This window comes from Bombus flavifrons, chromosome 1 (genome assembly GCF_040668555.2).
Source record: "Bombus flavifrons isolate JBK064 chromosome 1, iyBomFlav1_principal, whole genome shotgun sequence".
NCBI lineage: Eukaryota > Metazoa > Arthropoda > Insecta > Hymenoptera > Apidae > Bombus > Bombus flavifrons.
This window is the reverse complement of record NC_138442.1, coordinates 7,932,127-7,954,031: the sequence shown is the minus strand read 5'-3', so window position 1 is coordinate 7,954,031 and position 21,905 is coordinate 7,932,127. Positions and strand designations below refer to the sequence as shown.

The 21,905-nt window shown below is 43.0% G+C and overlaps 1 protein-coding gene across 17 annotated transcripts in view; it reads right to left on the bottom strand.

The window, feature by feature from the left end:
- Positions 1–21,905, bottom strand: part of shaker (potassium voltage-gated channel protein Shaker) — a 182,191-nt gene that overhangs the window by 69,320 nt on the left and 90,966 nt on the right. For 3 of the 17 annotated variants that reach the window (XM_069115244.1, XM_069115255.1, XM_069115265.1), the window contains exon 1: positions 59–1,824. The exons of the other annotated variants lie outside the window; for them this stretch is intronic. The gene's annotated coding sequence lies outside the window, so the exon portion shown is untranslated. Of the gene's footprint in view, positions 1–58; positions 1,825–21,905 lie in introns of those variants that run through there. 17 annotated transcript variants of the gene reach the window in all.

Genomic DNA, 21,905 nt, shown 5'->3' with positions numbered 1-21,905 from the left:
GTGGCGCGTCGTAATATAAGATGACATCCGCGAAAGCCACTATAGTGGCGCGTCGTACCTAAGAGGTTAACGGGAGTATCCCGCAATAGGAAAGTTCGAGTCGTTGGCGGACTTTCTCTTGTTTCCGCGCTTAACGAGTACTCCATTCAAAGCGATGCTCTCGCGACTCTTAACGATCACGACATCCCGTTGTTTATACACAGGTACTCGAGAGTGGAAATTCTATTCGTAGGAGGCGTAGCTCGAACGTGCCTGATCGTCGGCAAAAAATCAGCCAGGAGTAACTTTCCGACAAAGAAACCACTGAACCGCCACACCACCTCGTTACCGCGACTAAATACCTAATTATCAATTAATTTGTAATTATTATTTAATTACAAAAAATTAACGTAACGCAACTCAAAGCCAAAGCCTTTTTCGCGATGAAAGTAAAGTAATCCAACGTCAGATCGGATGCAATTGCGTCCAAGCTACAATTCTGTAAACACACTCGACCAACCACTTTTCACTGCGTGCGATCGACGATTGACGCGAAAATCTTTGAAAAATTTGTGTAAGGACGACACCGACTCGCTGGACCGGAGAGCGTGACGTCAGAGGCTAAAGCGGCAGACCGCAATGTTCGAGTAATATTTATGCCTCTATTATCGTTCCAGCTACTCCAGAAATGGTAATCGATACTCCGTACGACACTACAGCACACACTTTCGCCGTGGCTCTGACGAATAACATTTCGAACGAACAGCTCATCGTTTCGTAGAAAACTTGTCGCGGAAACGTGATACCCGAACGAAACATTTTTCTACTGTTTCTACGGTCACTTTCGTGGCAAACAGTAGGACACGTTGAGCGATTTTTGATCGCTTTCGATGTTTTCAAGATCACCGAATCGAAAACGAGTAGATTCTAACTCGCGACGATATTCGATCGGAAGTCGCACTGTTCGATGCAAGTTCTTTCCGCGACATAACTCGAAACGACGCGGCCAGCCATGGTCACGAAGAATTGTCGGTTGATTCGCCTCGACTCGACCTCTGACTTTCGATCGTTCCGCTCCTCACTCGGATCCACTACTCGGATCGCCAAAAGCTGCTGGACAACTCGTCACGTCACTACGAAATCGAACACCGTCTCAGTATTTTTCGGAACCACCAGCGCAAATGCAAGTTTCCATCTTTCTTGATGGAACTCGGTGCACTTTCCGGCGATGAAACAAACGCACGGTTTAAACGACGAGGCAGAAGAAAACGGAGCACTGTGTCGGTTGAAAGTTTTACTTTCTTTGCGCACGAACGTGGCGGCAGTGTTTTCGCGGTCGAAGCGTGGAAGAAAATGAGTGGCGTGGCGCGTGCGACGCGCTACGTCTATTGTTGACAGGTCGAAAGGTAACTGCGGCACGTCCAGTTCTTCGAGGCAGCGTACCACGCGCGCCACGTGCTCCGCTCGCTTGGCTCCGCCTACCAGTCGCTTGGCGGCCAAAGAAACCGCCGTGAATCCATAACGAAGCAGCTTCTGTTAAAGCCGATCTTTCATCGTTACTCGCGATCCTAATTGGACGTGCGCCGTGAATCAGTGAATTTATAACCGCTGTTGAAAGTGCAGATCGCGCGAACCATCGGTATTTCCGAACGGAAGCGTGGAATTTCTGCTGAAGAGCAGAAAACAAAAGTTAGAACTGAAAGGAGCGACACGAGCAGCGTGGAAGCCGCAGGGTAAATCCATACTATGTTCCGTGGAAAGAAACGAGTTCCCCCAGAAAGTGCAGGTAATTCCTGGCGGTATCAAGGCCTCAATTAGTCTCGCAATCGCGCACGCCACCTTTAAAAATGTACACGTGACGCGTAACGAATTGTGGCTAGCAATTGCCGCCATGGTTTGACGCGCTGAAGCTTGTGTTCGCGCGGACAGTGTCAGAAGCGCGCTCGATCCTCCGATAATTTCGAGCTTTGTATTTTATGATCGAACGGAGAAAGAATCGCCGAAGGATCGAGTGAATTTTTTCAACGAATTCCGTATCGAACAGCGTTCACGCAAGAAACGGTGGTAACAGTCGCAGGTTTACACGCCACGCTTATCGACGAGGTTTTTAGCGTGTCCGGGGGAAAAAAACCGAGCGTCAGCCATACCGTGCAACCATGTTCCTTTACCGCTATCTGCAGCGACAACCGGTTCGGTTAAGAATCTAAATGCAGTATCGATGCGAAACTTCCGCACTGACTTCATTTACAACGCGACTATTATAGTAGCCACGAATATATTACTATGGCACGGATTAAACGTAGCTACTTCGATGTAGTCACACGATTCCGATGACCTCACGCGACCAGACGGTTTCAAGACAGATTGAAAATATTATTCACGATCGAACGATTAGCTTAACACTTTGACTGCCATATTGGTCATATGACCGGCCATGGTTTTTCCTGTGGCGCCACGGTGGTCATTAGCGACCGGAGCGCTTCAACTTCTTACAATTGTAAAAATTGTATGAAAATTGACAATTAGGGCATTTTCAACATAACCGATAAATAGAAGATACTTTGAAATTAGAAGTGTCCCGTTGAACAATTAAACATTTTTATTAGAACACCAATAAAAAAAATGAGAACCGATGTAGCATCTAACGGTGCACTGTGTTAAAACACTTTAAACATAAATGTGGCTCATCAATATAATCTGGACGATAGGTGGTCACCTTTTTGGTCCGATTCTTAGTAATTTTTCATCCTAACTGTTTAATATTTTTTTTATACCACTCTCTGCAAAATTTTCGTACCAGGTACGCTTGCCCTTCTTTCTTCTGCATTTCGTGTCGCAATCTTTATCGAATAAATATATTTGACGGCTCTGGTGAATGGCACTGTGTAAGGTGAGTTGCGAGTGCCATTCTAAAATCTGATACCTCTATTTTTGTTTTTGTTGCTTGTTTATAGAGCATCATCGCGTTTGAAATTAATGTATTTAACAATAACTCGAAAGCTAATTTTATATACCACTCGAGGGTTCTTCTATGTGGTGTAGAATATGCTATCATTCGATCTGATAAATCTGCAGCACATTTTCCTCTGTTGTAATCTACCACTACCATTGGTTTATCAGAAATATAATTTTTTTTCCGGACCTCTACCATTTCAGTTGAATGTTTCGTCGAAATCATAAAAATAATCACAATACTATTTACTAATATCTTCTACACGTTTCAACAATATATTCTGCACGTTCTGCTTACGTCGAAATAACCAATGCGAATGGTTTGTTGAAATAAACGAAGCCCTGTTATAATATGTAGCTATCAACAATTACCAAGGCGCCACGGTGGTCACCCGTTGATTAATAAGATAAACGGACCATTGGGGAAGAATGTTGTCTTACATCATCAATTTATTATTCTTTTGCCATTATATGCTTTGAATAATAAAAATACTCCCGTGGCGTCCTCAGCGAAACACGTGATTTTGGCGTGGCAGTCAAAGTGATAAAAGCTTCATGAACGTTTCTTTCCACAATATCCGTATATTGGTAAACTCATCAAGCTTCTTCCTTGAGGACATCTATGTACATTTTAACATGGACGCAATGCGCGCGGCTTGACTCGAGCGATTTGTCGATTTGCAACGGTGATAGGTAATAGGTCGTCCGAGAAGTTTCTTTCGTTTTATAAGGAAATAATGGAAAACAGGGTTATGTTCTCACCTGCCTGAAACAGCTGACAAAGTAGTGTATTGTGGGAAAAAAATAAAAGGGAGAAAAATATCGTTCTTTCTTCCTACGTCACGTGAATTTGTGGATGAAAAGCTGTTTCGGAAAGATTGAGCTTTTTTCGCTAATTTCGAGAATGAAAAAATCAAATTAAACCTCTTGATGAGCTAAGTAAAAATCCACCTTGGCTTCATTAAAGAATGCAATTATGTATAAAAGTTAGATTTCTTATCTACCGCGGAAAAGAAACTTAGTTGCAGTGTAAAATTTTCTCGTAGAAATAAACACGTAATTATTAGGTCGTCCGAAACGTTTCTTTCGTTTTGTAAAGAAATAACGGATGCACTACATTTTCCATTTTATATTATTTTATCGAATGATCCATTATGATCCATTTTGTTCTATCAAAATAAAGATCACAACGTTCGACATATCAGATTTCATGTTTGTATAAAGATGCATCGTTGTAAAAGACGTGTCTGTAAAGAAAGACACTTTTCGGACAACCCAATACAACGTTAGAGTCTGCAAGCCAGCCATCGTCTGATTGTTAATTAATTTATAATTAAATCAGCGTGTAATTAAAGCCGCCTCTTATTCTGTCGAGCGCAAAATCCTGCGCTACACTCGTGAAAACAGCCGATGTACATTTCTGTTCCCTTAAGTTGCAGCAGGCATATCACATCGTCATCGACGTATCGTAAAACCTTCCCATCTGTCTTTACGTCCAAAACCGTTAACGAAGAGCAAACGAGCGAACAGCTCCATTAGATTTCTCAACCGGTTTATTTAAAAGGCACCTCTTTGCGAGAGCTCGTATTTCCACCGAAAATAAACGCGTCGGTGAAAGCTCGCTGGCAACTTACGGGAGACGATGAAAGCGAAAATGGCGGGGGGGGGGCAAAAGTTAGCAGCATACAATTCATCGAATATAATTCATAGACCACATTGGATCGTATTAGATCGGTCGCAGCGAGTTATCGTCGGTTTTATCGACTCATCGTTAGACGCGAATTTCCGAATTTCTGGATCGGTTTGTCGCGTGGATCAGCTCGGCTGTCGATCGCTGCGATCGCTTGCGGCTGTGCCTGGAGGAAAATGCATGGTGCACTGGGCATCGCGTTAGGAAAATTCGACGGATGAGATTTCAGCAGCGACAGCTGACTGTAGCTACAGCCGACGATAACGTCATCAATAAATGACGAGAAGTTGGCGGAGTTAAGGACAATTATTGCACCAGCGTGAAATTTCGTGCCAGGTTGACTATAACACGCTGGAAAGAGACGACGATTTCCAGCTCGTAAGGAAGCACGCGAAGCTGAAGTCGCCTCTGCTTCATAGATAATTTATTTGCTTTTTGATAGCTTTCTCTGACGTTCTTTGCGAGTATGAAAAAGTGCTGAAGGAAACGACGAAGTATTCTGTATCTCCTCTGATCCGTTGCAAGGAGATGACGCAGTTATTAATTGGTTTTTCACGACATTCTTCTCCTGGATACGTCATCGATATAATAAATCAACTGTAGCAAATTTCCTTCGTCCTGATTCCAAAATATCTATACAACATGACCTCCCTATAGACGCACACAAAATTGAACAGGTCAACAAGATCTTACAACCGTCTTCATCCGAACTTCATCAAACTCTTCGTGTATATTAAAAAGTGGAAATAAATAACCAAATCGTACTACCACTCGATACATTTAATTTACCTTCAGCTTGAACGTTAACCCTTTGCACTGCTATGTCGAGTGTGACTCGACATCAGATTTTATCTCAGGAGCTGCTTTGTCGAGACCCACCTTTTTTGTGAAACGTGCGAAAGAAAAACAGGATTGCATCCTGGAAATTGTTTCAAGATATATCGTACACTTAAAAATTAGAAAATACAACAATAGTGTGAATAAAACTGGTATTTAAATGAATTTCTATCTTCCTTTATTTATTTAAATTGTCTTATTTCTTAGTTCAAGTAAATTTCAAATAAAACACTTAAAACCGTTGCGAGCTGCTGCTAACGAAATTGAAATAAAATTCCAAAGTGCAAAGGATTAATATTTTTAATTTTATCTATATTTCTTTATACTTTTAACTTGATGTTCCGTACAAACAATATATGAAATCGTTAAATAAAATCATTCCTGCAAATATAATTAACCACTTAAACAATTTTTAGACTTCTCTGTTTTTCAAGTAGTGAATATCAGTCCTCGATACTTGAAAAATTGCGCGATGGAGACGTATAGCTCGCTGTGGCGCGCGCGGTTGGCTAAATGTTAAAGTCTAACACTTTACACTTTCTAACAAAGAACACAAAAAGCTAAGGAACCAATTTACGAACCAATGTTGCACTCTCATCAATTGGACATGTAGAAATCTAACATAGACAGGGAGAGTCGCCTCTCTAGTGCGAAGAGTTCAAACTTGGAATTGATAGCGTGCGGATCGCAGAATGACGGACGTACTTAAAAGCGTTGCGAGCTACTGCTAACGAAATTGAAATAAAATTTCGAGTGCGAAGGATTAATCTCGTTGAAGGTTCGCGATATCAACCTATCGGTTGCAAACTGACTGATCGCTATTTAGTCGATCACTCTTAACGACAGGATCGCCATAAAAATACATCAAGGTCTGTAGAATCATTTATTCGAGCATTAATACAGATCTCCATAAAAATGTAATATCGATCGTAGTTGGCAACTCTCCCTTTTTGGCAACATTTAAGCCACACGTAAGCAACGCTAAAATGATTGCAACGATCCCGCCATTATCGCCTGTATTATCTCTATATACGCGTATAAATTTCCCGACTAACGTTCAGAAATTGCAAACTGGCACCGGCAATTTTCTATCGCTGTAAGCTCGAGCCCCGAAGAAATTGGGCTAAGTATAAAATACAAGGGAAACGAATTCGGTCAACATCGTAGCTGGCGCGCGATACAGAAATTTACGATCGGTTCGTCCTTCTATCTCGATAAGTTGCTACATTTTTACCGCTTTTCGACGAACGTACTTGCAGGATTCGAAATGGGTCGCGGTCGATGCGTCTCTAATTATCATTTATAACAGCTAACGAATGTTTTTCCATCACACCAGCGTATTTTTCGTGCTTTTTACTGTCACGAGCCACCCGACGCAACGTCGTACGTTTATCCGGAAACATTCGCATCGTTATCCGCATCTGTTACGTCCGGTGACTCTCTACACAAATCAGACCCCACGCAAGATGGCAACTGGATGTCCACACACCTTTACTAGGTACCCTCAATAGTCTTAAGGACCCACCATAAATCAACATCTCTCTACTAGTCGCCTAGTTGCTAAATCGGTCAACCCATCTCTCGGTTCATATTTTATTTACGATTTATACCTCTCGCGATACTGTAACTCACTACTTGCAAGTCACTCCTACTACAATTAACTCTTTACCGACCGCTAGCGATTCAACAGCATACGCACGTCAGGCGCAGATTCTCCCTAGCGCTGGCTCTGTTTCTGTTTAGACTTTCCAATACCATTCTTTTCGTTCATCGCGAACGGCAAGTTTTTCAAATTGGTATAAAACTGTGGGAGCTTACAAAGCAACGCAACTGACGCAACTGAGGAAAGTACCTTAGTACTAAATAACAAATTACTGCTCAAATAATGAGAAAGATTGTCGGCGGCAAAAAAACCGATTAATAGGTTATCGGTCGGTAAGTGTCGGCGACAATAAACCGATTAATAACTTATCGGTCGGTAAAGTGTTACCAACGTGATCTTGCTAATAACTATTCGAGTCGAAGACTTCTAACCTTATTGTAAACGACATTACAATTCGACATCGTAATCTTACCCCGCGAGTCTCTCCAAACATTTCTATAATCCTGAGACAAGTTGTTGGAATAAAGTATATATATTCTAACCTGTTAAACTCAGTGTTATAATAATTCAACCAGCTCTATTATCCTAACCAAAATAGGGGATCGATCAGTTTGTGGTGTCGATTATCTAATCGTAAATTATCGAATTTACGACTCCTGTTGACGCGACTCTTCCGCGATCGGACTAAACAGTATCAGTGTCTTTATCGTGGCAATCCGGCGAAGTTTAGTTGGAAAACTTGTAATCTACACGGGAGAAGGCGGAACTATGCGAAAGTCGGATACACCGATGGAAAGTAGCAAGTAGCATAAACAAATAGAATCGGAAGAGCATCGTATTTCGTTGTCGACCTGTGTCCCATTAAACGGAACCAGTGGCACCGATAAATTTCGCGGATTAAACGGTTGCTGATAGAACAGAAGGCGAGGCGTGCATGCGTCGCCGACTCTATTGTTGCGCGCGCGTGCGCGAATTAATGCACGGACGCACATTTCGGCTGCACCCGTTCGTAAGATTAAATTATCATCCGCCTCGTTCACTCTCCGATTTTATCCCAACCGGCAACTATCTCGTCACGTCGATAAAACGCTTAAAATAAAAGGCTAAACTCGTGACAAAAAGAAAAAAGAAGAAAATAAACCCGTCTAATCGCAAGGAATAATTAATCTTTGTTTTTCCGTCTATCGAATGACTCGACGAACCAACCTCGAATTCAATTAATGCTAACAGCACGATCAAAGCTTAGCAGAATCGTGCGACTAAATTCTCGGAAATTTTTCCGGTCACCCGGTACAACGGTCCGGTCGCGGGACAGTGGAGGACGCAGAGACGAAAATGCGGCAGATGCTTTCGGTTATTTGTGTGGAGAAAGAGAAGCCCGACAGGACTAAAAGTCCTCGCGGATAATCTATGTGCTCGCACGTCCCCTAATTCGCCTAATTCGGAAAGATCGGATTAATGCACCGCCACGTATCTCGGTTGAGCTTGAGTCGAGGATGCAATTAAATTTCGACTACAGACGCTTCCTAACGATGCGATCGACTGTTGGAAAAGGAGATCGCAGCAAGGTCTCACACGATTCGTTAAGGATCAGATTAATCGCGTGTCGTCGTGACCAGCATAGATGATGGTTCGATCGTTAAGTAGATTTTACAGGTTTTAACGCGTTGACTGCCGCGCTTGTTTTCAATGAAATCTCCTTCAGGCCACGAGTGAGTTTCAATTTAAGCGTGCAGAGTAAAATAATGGTATATAAAGCCATATTAAAACCTGTTTGGACCTATGGGATCCAACTATGGAGAACAGCGAGTAATTCCAACATAGAAATTCTTCAACGATTCCAATCAAAAGCTCTTTAATAGATGCACCTTGGTATGTTACCAACGAAACAATACATCGCTTAAGATACCTACAGTTAAAGAAGGAATATCCAAATTCAGTAATAAATATAACATAAGAGTTAACAACCACCAAAATCCATTAATTATTCAATTACTTGACACGACGGATCAGATCCGCAGACTAAAAAGACAATACCCTTTAGATTTAAGCATTAGATTCAACTAGAATCAAACATACTGTAAACTCTTATAATCCAAGTTACAGTACCACGCCAAAATAATTTACTTATAATTCTCAATGAGAATTGATTGTAAATAGTATTCCAAATAAAAAAAGGCCACGTGTGCCGCTGTACCAAGCATACTCTGCTAGGTACTCCCACCGATATTTTAGTAACACTTAGTTTTTTAATACTTATTCTAGTAACAATAACAAAAAATTCCTGCCAAAAGATATTTTTTATTGCAAACTAAGAAAAGGGGAGATGTTATCCAAAGAAGATGATAACGGGATTGTCGTACTCAAATGGAGAAATACACCGGATGTGAGAATCTTATCGACAAAACACGCTCCCATCATGGTACCAAGTACAAAAAAAAAAGATAGTAACATTCGTGCTGTTTCTGCAAGCCAACAGACATCTGCAACATTAAAACAGACCGAAGACCCTTTCCGAGTTATTTTCTTAAAAAGTGTTATAAGGTATGGATATTTTTACACAAATCGTTATATTTCGACGTAATACAATCGAATTAAACGTTTATTTGATCCCTGGAAAGTTTTAAAAATTTAGTATACTACGGACCGATACGACCGGGACGTAGGGACTTGGAAAAATTTCGCACCGGTCCGAAGAGACGGAAGACCTTTTTCGAGTTATTTTCTTAAAAAACGTTATGATGTATCGATATTTTTACACAAATCGTTATATTTCGACTAGCTGTTGTTGAATATAACGAAAGAAAGCGTGCTATAGATTATTCCGACCAAATGGTTTCTTATGCCATCACAATTGGAAAAGGAATCAAACGGTACCGAAAACTTGGCATTCAACTCCTTCTGGGAATTTCTATTGTAAACGCTTTGACGGTTTACAAAATTGCAACAAGGAAAGATATAAATATCAGAATATTTAGAAAATCATTAGCTGAAAAATTATTAGAGCTGCCTGAAAATACAAAAAATTCTCAGCATAATATCAACATGCAAACTATGTTATGCAGATAAAAGACGTCGAATGGACCGAACAAAGACACAAAAGAATTTAAAGAAAACAACAACTTATTGTCCAAATTGTCCCGATTAAACTCAGCTTTGTATAGAATGCTTTAAAGTTCTACGTTCCAAATAATTTTCTTAATAAACCATTTTCGTGTTACTTTTATAACAATTCAACAGTTTTATTACTTCCTGTGGAATATCTTTTCAAATACCTACGACGACCTTTCGCAAGTAGTCAAATAACGGGTGACGCAGCCCGATCAGAACCTTTCCCGTCACTCGAATATGGGTGACGCGGCAGTCAACGTGTTAAGGCACAGACTTTGTCCTGTCGCGAATTTTCCCCGTTGTTGTTAGCCTTCGTTTCGATAGATCTCCATATCTCGTTCGCCAACTAGGCAGGCAAATTCTATACAAACGGGGAAGAAGAGGAATGAAAGCAAACGATTTGAGATTTAAAAATTTACGACTCGTCAGAAGAAGTTTCATTGTCGTACACCTGACGTGTGCGCGATATTTACAGCCGCGACTTTTCTAACAGCTAAGAATATCTACACCTGCTATTTACTACTCTGCGATAATAAAAAGTTGTTCGCGTTTCTGTTTACTCGCTTTCAAGTATCGTTCTTCTATGTTACTTTTCTTGTATCGTACACTCTATCTCCAGTGTTTCTATTTTAGGAGCTTTTTACGCACGCAAAACAACGTAAAGTGAAATCTCTACACTCTCGTATGGCGGGAATACTGCGTCGCTGGAAATAAAAAAAAAAAAAAAAAAAAAACGGAAGAAAAAAAAGAAAGAATAGAAAAGGCGCGTTCTTATTTTCCCTGTTTCGAGCTTGGTTCCTCGACCGAGGAGATAGAAGAGACGTTAAAACAGCACGAAAGGTCAAGCCTGCGGTTTGAAAAAAGCCACTAACCATCGAACGACGTTCGGTCCGACGATCGAATCCTCGTTTTCTCTTTAATAATAGTTAGCCACGTACGCGGCCCGAATATTTAAGGAGCAACGCGGGAATATTTCAAGGGATCCGGAGGAGCAGTTGGCAGTTGCCCCGGATCGATGCGAGTCGCCGTTTAATTCAATCGGCAAGTGAAAAAATATCTGCCGGGATTATCGTCGTCGCGATCCTATTGGTCGATGCTCACCGTCGTCTCCAATAATTTCTCGGCCGAGTCTCGTTCGCGTAATCGGTCACATTTCAATCACAAAGAATGTTAATTCTACCAAACTCTTCGATCAGTTTCCTCGATCCTGCACAAGGCAATCCTTTCGATGAAACGTTACCGAGCGGAATTACCACGGTCTGTTCGAAAAAAATCTCACACTGGCCCGGCTGTAATTCACACGAGTTCGACGACGATTCTCGATTTCGTAAAATTTACGATCACGTGCCGCGATACGATGCAAGCTCGCCGTCTCGTGTGATCCGTCACTGTCACCAGGCTGAACGCACAACACTGGTTTTTCGTGCGCGCAACGCGAGCACCGCGGTCGCAGCCGCGAGCAAGGCGCGAGCGCAATAAAAAGAAGAAACGATCGGCAGCGACAAAGATGTAGAAACGAAGAAAGAACGATCGGAGGACACGGCGGACCGCGTACCGCGTAAGTACGTTTCTGCTGGTCTCGTCCGCTGCTGCAGATATATCATCCTGCACCAAGGTCCGCCCCCAAACTGAGGCACATCCTCGTTCTGGTGCACGTCGCGCTACACGGCCACACCACTAACGATTGTTCCTTCGAGGAATGATTGTGACGAAAATGGGGCGTAAATGTAGCTACCCCAGCGTTGCTCCGCCAATCAAGTCTCATGGCCTTTTTGAAATCGCGTCGTCCTCGGCGATAGTTGCGTTGTTAGCCAATTAGAGAACGAATCGCGAGAATCCCGTGACGGTTGGAATTCGAATGTTTGCGAGTGGAGGGGAGCGAAGCCGCGTGCTAAAGGGAAACTGAAAAGCGAAACTGTTGTTGAATTACAGGTCTCTGCGCGTAGCGTTAACCCGAGATTTGTTTCCACTGCATCGCATTCATTCTCGCTGTTGTTTTCCATCCGATGTGTCTTTATCGTTCAATTTGGTCGCAAGACTCGGATCGATGCAAAAACGTGGCTACCCAGTGGAAATAGCTTCTGATCTGCAAAATTCTCTTCTACTTTCATTTACTTCCGGTGGAGGAAAACAGGACGTAAATTAATTAGGAAAATGTTGGACCCCAGTATCGAGATATAGCGAACCGATAAAAACGAAATTTCTTGCCCGGGAAGAAAACCGTAGCGAAATTCGAACGCGTTACAAGCGTTTAATTGAAAGCGACTGCTTCAAACTGCGACACGAATGCGCACGTTGCCGCGCAACTACAGTAACCGCATTTTAAACGAGACTCGAGATACGAGGTGCACGCGGTTCCAAATAACCGACAGGCCGAGTTCTTTAAATTTGAAACACTGCGACAGATACTGTAAAGGATTCTCCTACTGGAGACTTGGCAGTCCGCTTCGCCTCGTTACGACTAATTCATTGGCGACGTGATAATTTTGGTGGTCGAAGAAGCGAGGACCACGACTGCGAAATGCAATCAGAAATTCACTAGGGAAATTCATACATCGAACGACCAAGTGGCTGGTAGACGAGAGCCATCATCGTAGAAAACAAGACTGCTGATGATCGTGAATTCTTGAAGTACACTGACAACGACCGTCTAATGGCTCGCTTACCAACGTAAATTCGTTGGTTGCGGACCTTAACACTAGAACTACCGGTAGTAAACACGAAGCTACTTGTACCAAAACCAGCGAAAATGACTGGTCTTTAAAAAATAGTTAATAATAGAATATTTTTATAGTATTTATATCGTCATATTAAATGATACGCAGTAAAAATTATAAAAACGTGTGGGAAGTTGTACGAATCGAGGAAACTGGTTAATTGGACTTCAATAAACAGATTGCAGGACCCTTTTACACTTTGACAGGTACCAGTCATTTTGATTGGTATTGGTATAAATAGCCTTGATACAAAATTATTTTCAGTTTGAATACATAAGAAAAGAAAATAAAATTCATTACATTATTCTTTTAGTTATAATTGCGAAAGTCATTACATCATTGCGGAAAAAATATAACATGAAGTAGGAATTTTCAAATAAAATTGTAAAACCAGTCAATTTGATCGGTATGATAGTTCTAGTGTTAGTCCAGAAAAGAAATATGTTCCTCGTATGATCCTCGATTGTTTCATCGACCGAGTATATCATCGGCGAAATATGAAAGGTGGGTTTGTCGATGAAACTAGAACGCCGAACATGAGACGTAAAAAGACGGTGATCACAACGGATTTACATATTAAAGTGGTGGAAGGTCTCGGATCGACGAATCCAGTTGGCCGCGATCGCTTCTTTTCTACGAATCGCTGTAAAGAAGTTGGCTGGGAAACGGCAGCGAACATGTCAAGGTTAATGAAACCGAGCAATCGTTCGTAAAGACGTGGATTTTCCTTGGCCAATGAGAATACGCAGTTTCTGATCTACAAACAACAAATTTCCATACTTCACGGGACACACACATACACACCGACTAGTTTCGAGCAGCGTCGCGTTTAAATTTCATCTGAAAAGAAGCGAACCGTTCCCTTATCTCTCGTACACCAATTTCCTTCGAACAAGTGTCTATTCCAGTGTCGAATGCCGGGTATTATGCAAGGAACACGTGAAAGGAGAAACGAGGAACGGAGGAATACAAAGCTGAATATCAATGTTATCTCTTAGCAGGAAGCACGAGGGGAAAAACAATATCACAGGCAATTGCATCCCGTTTCCTTGCGTTCGTCTTCAACGAGCTACGAATGGTCAATAGACGATCTCGTTTTCTCTACTTCTCACTCTCCTCTTCGCCTGTGTCTCATTCTCTCGCTTTGTCACGCTGAGGATTCAATTAATCGAGAAACCAACAGACCAACAACGTCTACTGGCCGAAATTTTGTAGGAAAGTGAGAATGCAAGCTGCCTTCCGGCATGGTCGCGATTGTTCTCGAGATCAATTGTTCTTTGTAAAGAGTACGCGACACACTTTGTCGTGACGTCATACCGTTACTTGAGATTCGTGGTCGCTTGTCCAAAGAACGAACAACGTGGCAAGTTGTGGGAAACGACTCCTCCGGTCGACGAAACAACATCCAACGATTTTTTCCGCTCCAGTCGCGCTCCTTCGCATTTCTAAACGTGCCTGTTACGCCCCGAGGCTTACTATAGGCCGTGTTCCTAACCGTCTCTCTTGGTACTACAGTGTCCCAGACAGATCGTCTTACATGACCGGCGAGATATACACAAACATCGATTCTCCTTCGGTCCGTTATTTTATCTACACAAAAAAGGTGACATACGTGATCATAGGCGCGAACGGCGCGAGACCCGTGCGTGGTGGGGGTCGTCTCTAAGAGAAGACAAAGGAAGAAATCGAAGGGCAATCAGTATCATGCGAGGAGTCAAACCGAATGCATCGAGAGGTTCAAAGAAGTAAAATCAAAGTTAAGTCGAATTATAATAATAAAGTAGTTGCATCATCGTTAAATTATTTGGAACGTGTTAATTATAATTTTAAATATTGTTAAAAATAGAAGCCTATAGTAACCCTGTTAATTCAGTGTTACAATCATTTGAATTACCTCTGTTATCCTAACCGAGACAGGTGAATGATTGATCGGCGGCGTCGACTATCAAAATCGTAGCGAGAATTTACGCCTCTCGCTGACGCGTTTCCTCGTGATCGCGTCTCTCCGCGAACGGTCGTAACAGTGCCGTTGACTCCAAGTTGCTTGGAATTTTTCAACTATCAATTTCCACTTTCGTGCTATTGGGTTGGTAACTAAGTGACACTCGACGTAGAAGTAAATTTTCGTCGATAAAGTACTTCAAGGATTTTGATCGACTTTCCCGCGAAAGTCTATCGATACGTTTGCAAGATCCTACGGAAATGTTTAATTGAGCCGGATTTGAAAGCTTCGTGCATCGACAGAAACGCAGGAAGCAGCCCGGATCCTTCATAATTCGACGTGAATATTTATCTTGTAGCTGCTTCGCTTTAGAAACTTTGACAAGTGGAAAGAACACGTAGTCGATTGTCATCGATTCGCGTCGATAAAGGTAGCCGCGTCATCGACGCGAAAATGCCAGCAAAGAGCAAAAGCTCGTCGGAAAGATGAACACGAGCGCGAAAAACGCGGTCCTACGTCGGCGCGATTTAGTCGCTCGATAAAAATCCGTCGCTTACGTCGATTGTCCAGCTACGGCTCGGGTTATTCTGAAGCGCGAGTTTTCGCAAATATCGTTCGTTGGTTAAGTCGACTGGTTGCGACGAAAGCGCGAAAAACGTACGAGCCGCGCCGCATCGCGAACAGAGGGAAAGTCGGTTGACCGTGAAAGGAAAACTTGTCAAACGACAAGGCAGTTGAAGTGGGGGTGGTTCGAGGACGTTGTGCAGAGGTTGGCGTACGGTCGCGGCAATGGGGATAGCTTGAAATATTTATGATTCGCCGGAGTACAGAAATAATATATCGCGTGTAAGTTTGAAACTTCCGCTCTCTCGATGTAATTCGTAGATGGTCATCGATTACGCTGTTTAGAGAATCTCGTCCGAACGAATTTGTACGAATCGTATATCCGGTGATATGTTAAAAAAGTAAGCGTTCATGGAATGACAAAGGTTAGTGTAACCTAGCTTTTACCTTACGTTGTTTCCTCGTAGCCGCGCGGTTCTCTTACCGTCCCCTAAATTCGCCTATTCTGTAAATGAAGGCCATGCAACATGGAAAATAGGAAAAACGATGATTAATTATTAGTCAGCCACGGTACCGATCGCAACGACCAACGTGTCTTACGGGTAAATTTCAATGGATATTTTGAAATATGTAGCACGCGATACAGCGTAGAAATAGCTCGGAGGATCGCGCCTCTTCAATTATTCCTCGCGATATTTTAAACATTGGGGAAAACATTGCTCGTGCACGAGCGTTTCACGCCGAGCGTTTTCGGCGAAAAGAAAAGTTCACTGTTCCAGTTAACCGGAATTTTAGAACGACCCTTGGGGGAGGGGCGGCGCACCACAACATCGAAATAAAATGATTAATTATTAACTGAATGATACTACGACTACGATTACGATCGATGTGACGAAGGCCGAGCGTGGAGGCATCGGCGATACCGACGCGATTATCAGAGCGATGTATCGCTTCGATATCGGTGATTGCCAGGTGACAGAGCCGGAATGCCGAATATAACGAATTCCAGCCACGATTGAACTCCACTTTGACAAGCCAATGACGATGAGAGACGACCTGGAGACATGCTACCGTGTCCACGTTTCGATCTGTCGTTCGTCTCTAGACTGTTCTACTCGCAATGCCTGATACCGTTGCTACCAAACCGAATGAAAATCAACTTTGAATTGCTCGTACGCCTGTGAAAATTACAAATTTTTTACAAACTAGTCCTTTTTTCACTTCGACGAAGAAAATCAAGATACGTAGAGTAACTCGAAATAGCAAGGAATTTTCCCGCAACGATCGGCCGCGAAAATTACAGACGTTGTTTTCCCCATTGAAATTCACGGTATCCGAGACACTCGTTTAATCCTGCAAACACGATGCGTCCTCGTTTCTGCCACATCCACGAAACACTCACTAGCTCTATTCGCAATCTCGTACGAGCGGGACGATCGAGGACAGCGTGGTGTGAACACTCGATGAAATACCTCGACGGTCGAGCAATTGGCGCGATTTCTTTTCGATCGAGCGAAAATAATAGAAAATTGAATACGACAAGAGCTGGAATTAGCGAGACGCGCACATAAATAGATAGCCGATGTTGGTGGAAAATAGAAACGAGGAAACCAACGTGGTACACTCGCGAACGCGACGTTTGGCGAAAGCTAAAGACGAGCGCGGCTACGCGGCGCTTCCGCGGAAGCGGAAAGCTAAGAGCGTGACTCGGTTAGTTTGCGAAGGCGCGTGCCGCGGCATCCTTCGATTCGAAACTCCTCTCTCTTACGCTTAGTTTGTTGAAGCAGCGCGCGCGACAAGGTAGCCCACCCCTCGGTCACCTGCCATCGGCCACCCGCAACCGCCTTTCTGCTCTTCTACTAGCCCTCCCTTTTCCGCTCGCTCGAGACCCCTCGCAACTTTCCATCGCAACCACCACCGGCTCGATATTCTTTCCGCGCTCCTGCACGGAACACGATCAACCGCTCCGGTGCGCGCCACTCGCTCCACGAGGCAATCTACTCCTCTTGCTCTCCCACCAGCTTCTCCACGACCGAGTCGCGTTTGCCGTAGTCGTCGTCGTTGCACACGTCCCTACCGTCGCGTCGATCAACAAAGTTAACCTACCTAAGCGAACTTACCTTTCCTATGGTTACGTTAACGTGTTAACGACCGTTCCAACCAGTCCCTGCCTCCTATGTTTCTTTTATGTCCTCTGATCGTGCTACTGGCTTGCGTTAATGACGCCACCTGCACCTGTTCGTAAAACGAACCGATCTGTACAGCCGATCGACGTTTTATCAAGCAACGGTTCTTGCTGGGTTAATGTCATATTTTTGACAAAATAAAGCACTGTGCTTTTATCGAGTATAATCGTAGATATCGTAATTCCGATTTTCCCTTTTTATCGATGAAAATCATCGATAAAAATATGGTTGGTATCCGATCTTGACCTACCCTCAGTCTCTAGAAATTAGCTAGATCGCAGTATAGAAAGCGGGAGTTTGCTGGCTTACGGTAGTGGCGCCACCTGCATCTCTTCGTAAAACCAACCGATGTGTACAGCCGATCGACGTTTTATCAAGCAACGGTTCACTGATTCTTGCTTGTTGAATGTCATATTTTTGACAAAATAAAGCACTGTGCTTTTATCGAGTATAATCGTAGATATCGTAATTCCGATTTTCTTTTTTTATCGATGAAGATCATCGATAGAAATATGGTTGGTATTCGATCTTGACCTACCCTCCGCCTCTAGAAATCAGTTGGATCACAGTATAGAAAGCGGAAGTTTGCTGGCTTGCACTGGCATCGATCAAACTTGCTTGTGCATAAAATCAGCAATTCTTTGCGTGAGGTATGTTGCCGGTGAACAGTCGTGCATCCCTGTGCTCGGTATTCCATCCACGATGAACACGATGTTCAGTTGACGTTTAAACGGAAACGGGTGTTTCTTGCAGCAACCAACAGACGTCGTAAGATATACGTCGACTCGTGATTGTGAACGTAGAATGTAGAGAGTGTTTCGCGACACGCGAGACTCGATTCGTCTGATAAGCGAGCAGGTGGGCTATCTCGTCTTGCTTTCCAAGCTATTCTCTCCTTCCGGTAATTGCGTCGTGATTCGCTTTGTCTGGCTGGTTGCGAGCAATTGTCCACGTGAAAAGTACACGTCATTCGCGTAACTCCGATTAAATTAATGACAAGCCGTGTCGTCTTACGTCAAGCGTTAAAATCTGGCGTAAAGAGCTGCTCGTTTCATTCTCTTTCGAAAATGGATCATTCTAAGCGCGTTTTACAACATTACTTTAATATTTTACTTTATAAACGATCAAACGTACAAAGGGTTCACCTCAGGGCCGGCGCAAAGCAGGAACCCGGCCCCGCGATCTACGAAAATTATCCAATTAAAAAACACCGATTTTGATTAACTTTTTACAGAATGATGATACTATTAACAGATGCAAGACATTTTTTTTAGTAGCGATGATTCAGTTTAAAGGAGTGAGAAAAATCATCAAAGTTCAGTGTAACTCCGTAAAGTGCTCATATCCTGGAAATTACTTTAGATAAAAAAAATCCAAGCGCTTTCAGAAAAATGTACTTTTCAGAGAAATTAAACTACATCAGTAATTTTTTTGCAAAAGTCATACACGATTACAGATTTTGTACTTTCATTGAATTTTTTGCCCCTCGAAAGTGATTATGGATGCGAAAAAATATTACTTGGATATGTTTCAAAAACTGCTTATAAAAATATATAATATGTAACAGCATTTGTAAATAAATAACTCCTCGTTGTAAAATTAAAGTGTAGAATTTAAATGTGTATTCGGGCCCCGCAAAATTTTTGAACCTGGCCCCGCAAAAGGTCACGCCGGCCCTGCTTCACTTTTCCCAGCTTATTTCGATAAGCATCGAAAAATTAACCTTATCGGGACGATAGTTTTCACGGATCAGCGTGGCAGCAAGTTCCACGTGCGCGCGCATCCACGTTCGAAAATTCGACGCGCGAAACTCGCGGTCGCTCGCGTTTCCAGGCGAACAGCAGCGTGTCGATAAAATTTCGCGGAGGACACTGTAACGATCGTGTTTATTGCGAGTTACGTGATGGGCGCGAATGGCGTGCACGAGGAGGTATCGAGCGCGCCTGTTTCACCGCGGGCAAACGGCGCGCAAAAGAAAACGTCGCGATCGTCTAATGAATTGAATTTGAACGAGCGGAAGCGCAACGTCAACTTACCACGAAACAAGTCGCCGCTTATCGATGGGTTTTTTCGGGGCGTTACGGTGAGGTAACACCGTGACGGAAAGCAGCCGGAGCCGCGTTTCACGCGATCCTCGCCGCGATAAATAAGCAAACGCGGGGATCGACTCGACCCGGCTCGTGAATTAATTAACGTTTCGCGTGCCGTTCATTTTCCAGCGAAGCTCATTACAGTGGCCATCTGCTGTGTAATAATAATGATTACTCGCCGTGGAGTTTGTAACCATTTTATACAGGCGGAATAAACAAAATGCTGTCGACCGCTGAAAATCAAAAGGGAGAAACGATCGAACGTTTTGTAATGAAATTAACCCGAGATGTTTCTAAGACGATTAATTCGCGGGTGACGCTATTATCATTTTTCCTTTTCTCACCCTACCTTATCTTTTTGCCAAGATCTATTTATAAAGCCTGTTACGATAATCCTTCTTGTTCTCTGTTAATGTTAATGTTGTGATGTTTCTTCTCTGAGAAAACAGACGATTAAAATATCAGGGACGATGTTTACACAGTTCGAATTATTATCGCGTTGAATAAAAATTGTAGCATAAATCGCGTTTTCCTTACGCTTGGCTAACGTACAGTGTACGCGTAAGCGTTCGATGACACGTGGAGTTGTTAGAGCAACAGAAAAATCAAAATAAATGCTTTGCTAGTCGATAAGCGATTTCAGTCGATAAATTGATTCCCTTAGTTTTCATTTCCTCAGAAATCATAACCGACAGCGGTTGTGTCTTTGATTCTGGCGAGACTGCAAGCAGAGTGCAAATGCCGAAATGAAAGATAGTGGAAGTTCGGCGCGTAAATCAAACCTTCCGTGCTTACGGCTATCTGTTTTACACGTACGCGAATACGCCCCCACCTACAGCGGCTATCGATTCCTACGAACAACTTCAATAATTCGTTGAAATTTGAAATTTAAACCGATGCGATTGCCAAAAAGTAGCCGATCTTCCGTGACAAAGGACCACGTTAAATTTCACAAGTTTTAAGAGTTTCCTCGTTCGATATGAGATTTCCTCGCAGACTGATATTAGGACACCGTTGTATTAGGATTTGGGATACCGAAATTTCCACCAATAAACTTCCATTGAAACACATAAAGAAGAATCGTGAAATATTATCATCCGCGTAGATTGTAACACTAGGAGAACGTAGTTTCGTAAAATGGAACGTGAGTGGTTGCGGACGCGCAAATTGCAGCGGCAGGAAAATTATCGAAACTCGCGGTCGAGCGAATCGCTTTTGAAAAAACCAGGCACAAAAGACTATTTCGCTTCGTTCCCCACAAACTACACTAATTTTCCTATACCGTTAGGCCATACTTGCTGCTATTCTATATTTCACCTCTTCGCCAGTTCCATGCAAATATACCATTTTTTTAACGATATTTGGAATGGAAGGAAGAAGCTTCGATAAAACCTTGCTGGATTCAAACCTTACCTTGCATTACATACAATATTCAAATAAAAAATAGAAGATCCGGTGTTTGTAACAAATTGGCTTGCAATACGTTTATTCGCGGTAAACTTTCTGTAAAAGCGTAGGGACCTTCATCACGGGAAACGAATAGTAGCGTATGCTGCTTTTCATCCACTTTCGACTGAATAAAACAGGCACTCATCGATGGTAACGTTAAGCAGCTCGAATCGCATATTAGCGCGATCTACTCGGCTCAGTAACCCTCTTTACCCCCACCCCCCTACCGGTGTCGCTATCTGGGAAATTCATCTTGGCTTGGTTACCATTATTACCGTTATCCACTTCCAATAAGCATTATGCCGAGCAAGTTAGGCCACAAGTAGAATGCGAACGTACGAGAACCGGTGCAACCTCGAGCTTTCCAGTCGGGATCTTCTTTCGGTAATCGTCGATAATGCAGTTACCGTACAGTATGCCGCTAGTGGATCGTTTATCGATCGGACTCGTCGTTGACCTATATTCGAATCCGGCTGAGAAAGCTTTCACGAGCGGATCCGTGGTCGTCCTTCGTCTCAACGGGCCGATACTTGGCTTTTGCCCGAGGAACCGGCGGATCCTGCTGCTGCGTTCTCACCAACCTGTCTCACACGTTTTTAACGTACAAACGTGGTGTCGCGTCCTATCACGTGAGTACGAAATTCTGGCGAAACGACGCAAGGCTGTTGAAACGACGTGTTGGACGTTGTGAAGGATAACGCAGGGAGCGGTGAAATCGACCCGGTTCCAGCTGTTCTCCGTCGTCCTGCGGAAACTCTGCCTTGCCGAAATCCTCTTTATTCCGG